This window comes from Triticum dicoccoides, chromosome 7B (genome assembly GCF_002162155.2).
Source record: "Triticum dicoccoides isolate Atlit2015 ecotype Zavitan chromosome 7B, WEW_v2.0, whole genome shotgun sequence".
Classification (NCBI taxonomy): Eukaryota; Viridiplantae; Streptophyta; class Magnoliopsida; order Poales; family Poaceae; genus Triticum; species Triticum dicoccoides.
Window position 1 is genome coordinate 66165862 of NC_041393.1, and position 7589 is coordinate 66173450.

Consider the following 7589-nt stretch of genomic DNA (forward strand, 5'->3'; position numbering starts at 1 on the left):
AGTTTCAGGCTTGCATTATTTCTAGAGGCCCAAAGATTCAGTTCACCTTTCTAGGTATTTCAGTTTCAGGCTTGCATTATTTCTAGAGGCCCAAAGATTCAGTTCACCTTTCTAGGTATTTTAGTTACAGGCTTGCATTATTTATAGAGGCCCAAAGATTAAGTTCCCAGTCGGCGGCAAGCGACCCTGCTACCCATGCCGGTGTCGACCTCAACTCATAAGGGCCGGCGTCGGAGGGGTTCCCGGGGCTTGGGCTCTACAGAGCCTTCCTCCAGAGCGATGATGGCGAGCTCCTCCCTTGGTGCGTGAGGGGCTCTGGGCTCCCTCCCTATCGTGAACAACGTCCGTGATGAGTTAGCTCATTCTTTGTTTCATGAAGTGTTTTTTTATTTTGTGAAGCTTGATTGACGACTTGTATGTTTAAGTGGGATATCTCATTTGTATGGACAAAGTAAAACTTATCATGTTTTGCATGCTTGATTGTATAGATGGTTCGTTTATGTCAATTGTGAGTGGAAGGAGGCCACAGAAGAGCCGGCCACACCAAGAGGGTGCTTGGATCAAAAGTAGTCAAATGATTGAGATAGAGCATTTATTGTCAATCTAACCCTGCCATCCATACACCTCTTTGGTTTAGAGTTAGTTTAGGGTAAGAATCTAACTCTAACCTCTAACTGAGTTAGAGTTCTCCTCGTCTCGGTTCATCGCCATCATACTTTCCCCATTCCTGTGTTTTCAGTATCCTGCGAATCAAAGAGGCCCTTTTTTTCCGGGAAAAATCAAAGAGGCCCTTAGACTGGTTTAGGTCCGGTCATTGTTTATAAACGTGTTATGTCCAAAATTTAATGAACGTGCTCCGGTTTTCACGAAAATAATCTGGTTTCATGTAGTAATCCATTGATTTATTTATTCTTCTGCGGGGGTTTGCATGTAATTCGTGAGGTCTGAAATGTAAAGTACCCCGGCATATGCTCTGAGTCGTGCATGCACTACGATCCAGATGCTCTATGTCCCACATGTCGGCGAATGGGAGCACGTGGAAATAGCCTAGGAGTACATATAGGAGGATAAATGCGTGAAAAATATGTACTGTGAAGCGTAGCCGCGGTTCGAAAAGTAGACCTAAAGTGATGACAGCTATAGGTCGCACGCACCCAACTAGTGGTACTAGACATACGACTATTTTTTCCCTCAAAAAAAGAGGCACGAGTGCTCAGTACTCCTATTCGATAAACATGAGTCCCATCTGACAATAGCGTCTGTGCTACAGCTAGCCCTCCTCCCTTGTTTCTCTCTTCTACTCTCTAAGAGCATGGTTAATAATATAGCCAGCTGCTGGCTATATGATATTGCCATGTCACATATAGTCAAGTTTATAGCCAACAAGTACAATAGCTAGATATAAATATGCACATATAGCCAGAATTCGTCGACCTGCATTTATTTACTTGTTGGAATCTTTAGAAAGACTTATATTTGGGAACGAAGGGAGTACTATACTAATAAAACATTAAGGCCACGAGGCGATGTAGTGCTGGTTACAGGAGGCAAGAAGAAGAGATGCATCCATCGACGACGTCCACCTCCTCGACTCAGGGCGCCGGCCCACCGAACGGCGCCTAAGTAGCAGCGGCTTTCGTGGCCAGGTTGAAGTGCTTCTGAACAATGGCGTCCAAAGATTCCAGCCGCTAGAAGAAGGTCAGCGTCTTTCTGTCCTCGCTTGCCTTGTAGTGGCCTATGTAGACGATTTCCTCGTAGACGTGGATGTGCAGGTCGACGGTTTCTTGCATGGCGAAGCACTGCTCGGCGAGCGCGGCCTCGAGGTGCACATTCTTCATCGCGACCTCCGGCACCTGTAGGGCCACCAGGGCTTGAAAGAGTTCGTCACCATCTAGGCCGATGACGGTGGCAGGCAATGAGGAGCCTTGGCGCGCAGGCTGGAGCTGTACGGCAAGGTCGTCTGTGCGCTTCTTGACGGCGGTGAACTTGCGGATGGAGTTTACCATCATGTCGTCCATGCGAGAGGCGAAGCCAGCGTCGGCGAGGGCTATGATGCCTGCGGTCGCCAGCATCATCTGGAAACGGTGCGCGGTGCGGGGCTGCATGCCGGCGCCTTGGATGATTTGGCACAACCGACTGCCGCTCGCGTCCATCGCCTCCATAGGTGCTTGTGGCTTCTGGTCAGTTGGTCTTGGATTGGAGTGAGCAGTGTTGCGCAGACACTTGGGAGTAGATGGATTGGAGTGGTGGGGCGCCTTTATTATATGAGAGTCCAAACTCTGTTGAATTCACATCGTGCTGACTCTAGTCTGCTTCTCCAATTAATTCCCTCTGCATGTAATTGAGGATGCATCATTGACCGTTCAACGTCTTGGGAACTGCGACCCTCTTCCTCCTTGGCATTCTAGCACCTATGGACCCGTCGACGACGAGGTGCCTATGGTGACTTCGTAAATTTCAAGATGATACTTAGTGCCGTGCGTGTGTGCGTTCATAGGGGTGAGTGTATGCGCGTGTATATGAGCGCTTGCGTCTGTACTGTGTTAAAAAAACAACGTAAATGCGTGTCAAAAAGAGACTAGTCAGTATACTCAATATTGTGCACCTCGGAGAGGAAAACGATAGACCTAGTACGTATTTATTTATGGTGTAGATTCACTCATTTTGCTCCATATGTACTCCGTCTCGGTGTAGTCTAGTCACTTGTTGAAATCTCTAGAAGGGCAAATACTCCTTTCTGGTTTACAGGGCTATACTAGCAAGTAGTTGCACGTACTAATACAATAGTGGGCTCACATAGCAATTCTGTCTCATGCAAGAGCCTGGCTATATGCGTGCTCCAATGTTCGCAACTACAACGTTCGGTTTGCGCTTGGCTCTTCGCCTCTTCGAGAAGACGAACAATGATGTTACTACTACTGCTTCTACAGTGTCGAATCCACTGCTGCATGTCCGTCCACCGCGAGCAGGATGGATAGCTTGTTGTAGAAGTACTACTAAGCAAAAGCCTGTCCTCATTTGCGAGCAACAGCGTGCATGGGCGAGGGAGAAGGCGTGTAGTAAAATCAAGCTTCTCCTCGTTCTACGAGTTGACGCGACACATCATAGCACTGGCCCCACATGCTTGCCTCTAAACTTGGCTGAAAGACCCGCAGTGTACAATATATTTCCTGCAACCTCTAACATTTACCCACCATAAAGTAAAATACATGTGGCCGTATGCATCATTCTGATGCAGAGGCCGGGGAGTCCCCCCTTTTTGAAAAAACAAATTAAAATATATATATTCCTGTCTTGTCCAGATGAGCGTGCAAACTACAATCACCAGGGTGACAGGTAGGGCCAGAAGACTATTTTAATTTTAAAAAAAAACTTCGAGACGGCCACATAGCATGAAGCCGACCCCAACGATTTTAAGCTTACATGCACAGTACACGCTATCTAGACTACTCTACACATGAAACTGCCATGCGAGCGTCCGGGCTGCGCTTGGCTCTTCGCCTCTTTGGGAAGTCGAACAATGATGGTGTACTACTGCACTGGAGGAGCACTACAGTACGCTTCTGGCCATCTGACACCGATTGAACTGCTGCATGTCCACCGCGTGCGGGAGGGAGAGCGTGTAGCGAAAGCTTCTCCTAGTCTTGTCAGCCACCACGCTCATGGGCGACGGATGGACGCTCCTGTCTTTGCGTGTATGACAGGTGGGCCTGACAGGTGTGTGGCCAACCTGTCATACAGCCAAAGGTAGGTGCATTTAAGTCTGCGAGGGAGAGGATAATCAAACTTCTCGTTGATGTACGAGTTGACGCGACACATCAAAGCACTACACTCGATATATTTCAATAATTTAGGGTTACCGATGCATTAATTACAATGCATGCATGCATGCCGTGAATCTCCTTTTGATACTTGCATGTGTTGATTTAATGCACCTTGAAGTAGTACTCCCTCCGATTCCTTTTACTTTGCGTATAACTTTTTCTTGTTTTTCTCAGATTAGTCTACGCGTCCGCATTGGTTTCCATCTGTGCCCCCACTTGATTAGTTCTGCCCCCATTAATCGCGCCAGTTTCCAAAGCAAAAAATGGCTACAGGCAAACGCGTGCAGCACCGGATGCGGCTTGACCGCCTGGGGAAGCCAACTCAAGCGAAAAGGAAGGAGGACCAGCCAACCATTGCATGCACATTTACTGTCGATATTTATGCAGCTTACTCATGCGCAGGGGCAAATTTGTCCAGAAAACTCAAACTACTGCCTTCCTTGGTATGCAGGAGGACAGTTATGCGCAGAGTATAAAATATGTGACGGTAAAGCTTTGTAATGCCCCGGCCCAAGCGAGAGATGGTTGTGCACGAGGAGGGCGAGATCATGCAGACGGAACATGAACCGACGAGGGAGCTCACTAAGGTCTCGATGGACCTCACTATGCTCCATTGCCCCTTGTGCCTCCGCCCCTTGATGCCTCCAGTGTATGAGGTTCGAATACACCTCTCCATTCGGCTGATTGAGCAAGGTGCAGGTTTCTTGATTGATGTGCTGTTTGATTGATTTCTGCAGTGCAAGGGAGGGCACCTGGCCTGCGTGGACTGCCGCTTCGAGCGCCCCGGGAACCAGCGGCAGTGCCAGAAGTGCGAGCGCGGCGGTGGCTTCAACATGCGGAACACGGCGGTGGACGCCGTCGTTTCGTCGCTGAGGGTGGAGTGCCCGGATGAAGGCTGTGGGCTCTACGTCACTTACCACAAGCTCGCTGATCACCAGAGCGTGTGTCCGCTCGCGCCCTGCAAATGCCCCGTGCCCGTCTGCGGCTACGAAGGCCCGCCGCCGGCGCTCTACCACCACATCAACAATGCACATCCCATGCCCGTGCACAGGATCCATTACGGCAAGGTGCTCCAGCTGCAAGTGCCACTGTCGGAGCCACATCTCTTGCTGTTCGCGGAGGAGGACCGCCGCGCATTTTTCTTGGTCGGCGGCGTGCTCGACATCGGCGCACCTATCGCCGTGTCGATTGTCTGCATCAGAGCGGGGGCGTCCCCACTGCCGCACTACTGGGCCAAGTTGTGGGCGAACGGCCCGCCGGGGGAGCCCAAAGGCACGACCGACGCCATCGAGGTGGAAATGGAGGTGACAAGCAGCAAGGATCCCGGCGACATCGACGTGCAGGAGCTGACCTTCTTGACAGTTCCGCCCAAGCTACTGGCCGGGGCTAAGCTTGTGTCCCACCACATTCAGATTGACAAGTTCACGTCCTAAATGTTTCGACAATGCCTTCTGTTTATCTTAGTAATATGCTAATATAGGGATTACCTTGGTCTACTTTAGCTTAAGAAATGGTGGGTTTTGGTGGCGATGCAGCAATTACTTCAACATCAAATCAGTAATTTCCAACAGTCGAACGGATATTTTGTGTCTGTTGGATATAAAGTTCCTTTGGGTAAGAAGTACTACTTTTCATCAAAATGGATAAAAGGAGATGTATGTAGACGTATTTTAGTTCTAGATACATCCCTTTTTATCCATTTTGATGACAACCACTCCCTCCGTTCCACAATACATGCCTTCCATTTGTCAAAATATAGATGTATCTAGACATGTTTTAGTATTTAGGTACATCCATGATAGAGCCAATCGGATGGTTGAGAACACTACAATTCGTAGCTATAGATGCGTGTGTGACTCCCAGATGCAGAGGCCGGGGGTCATCACCCTCCTTTTCGAGAAAAAATAGACGCGTGTGTGAGAGGACGAGTGCATGCGTGCACCTCTTCTCTTCCTGTATAATGTACTAGTAAACTCAGAGTACAAGTTTTTGTGGGTGGCACGATGGTGCGTGCGAGAAGTCCCGAGAGATAGGTTTAATGCGTCTGAAAAAAGGACTAGCCTAGAGCTCGCCACGCGGGTATTTATAAATTTTGAGCTTGCGTCTCGTCACATTCCAAATTACTCCACGCTATATTGCAGACCTGTTCACACTGATCACAACCTAAACAGTTTCCCACTTAGGAGCATATTAGTACCACGCTATATTGAATTCCAAACCTGTTCACACCGATCACAACCTAAACGGTTTCCCACTTAGGAGCGTATTAGTACTCGGTTATAAATACTAGTATGCCAAGATGACTACACATTCCTCCTCAACTTCTCATCCACAAAAACAAACAAGTCATTCAGCATCCTTCCCTTGCGTCTTCCATGGCCAGCGTGAGTTCTGGGTCGAGAGATTACCTGCAGGGAAAGGCGAGCATGGAAGCGGAAGCACGAGAGATGTCCCGCCTCACTGCGCGAGCAACCGACATGTCCCACCGCGCGGAAGTAGCAGCATAGAGGTCCCGCCGCGCCACTGAAACAGCACGGAGGTCCCGCCGCATCGTCGATACAGCAGACTGGTCCGGCCGCGCCACGGAAGCAGCAGAGATGTCCCGCCGCGCCACGAATGCAGCAGAGATGTCCTGCCGCGCCGTGGCAGCCTGGGAAAATTTCTCGCGGGCAGGCGACGACTGTTACAAGCGCATGCATGCGATCGTCCATAGCCAGATGGATCAGATCTCCGGCTTGGCGAGGTTGCAGGACGACGTGAAAGCCTCGTTTGAATAGGCTACCGGCATCATCCGTCAACTAAGGGAGGGCAATGAGAGGCTCCAGACCGAGCGCACCTGCTGAGTGAGAAGATCGTCCGAAGTGCAGACTAGCAGGAGGTAACTAGTGCCTTGTTGAAGAGGACCGGCGTCATCGTCAAGAAACTTATGGACGAGAATGACATGATCCGCAACGAGCACCAAAGGCTGGTGGAGGAATCCGTGGGTGTTCTCAAGCAGCATCTTGAGGACACGAAGGAGACTAGTTCCCGCGGCCTGCAGCAACGCATCAAGAAAGTAGAGATCAGCGAGCCAGATCCTTGTCTTCCTTCTTCTTTTTCCCTTGTGTATTTCGGGCATAGCTGCATGTGGCTTTTTAATTATCTTTCTAATTATGTAAGACAATTAATCATCCTTATCTTTCTGTGGAAGATCAATGTTGCAAGGCTGGAATGAAGAAAACTCTTGCTATGGCGACCCTGGCGTTGCTGTTCTTCTAGTTGCTGCTGGGCTTCCTTCAGTTTCCTGGTTTATTTTGATGTAATAATCGGTTTAGGATGTGGATTGTGTCGTCGGTTGTGAAATGTTGGGTTCTAACGCGGATGTTTGGCCTTTGTTGGCCTCTTGGGATGTTGCGATTTCAATCTAGTACTCCCTCCGTCTCATAATGTAAGACGTTTTTTGACACTATACTAGTGTCAAAAAGCGTCTTATATTATGGGACGGAGGGAGTAGCTTTTAGTTCTTCGTGTTAGGCTGGAGTTGTGCTGAACTTCTTGTGAATTGTGGTGGTTTTCAGTAATGAAAATCGGAAGGGGCAAGCCCTTCTTTGATCAACAAAAAATCGTCCTTATATATTCATCAGTCTTGATACAAGTCGCAGTAGATGCTATATAGGTCTGTCGGATCTTACATCAAGATCCGTCCTGTCAGATTTTCTTTTTCTCTCTTAAATCTCAGTCGAGTGAGACATAGCCACGACATTAAACAGAGGCTCGGGCGCCATT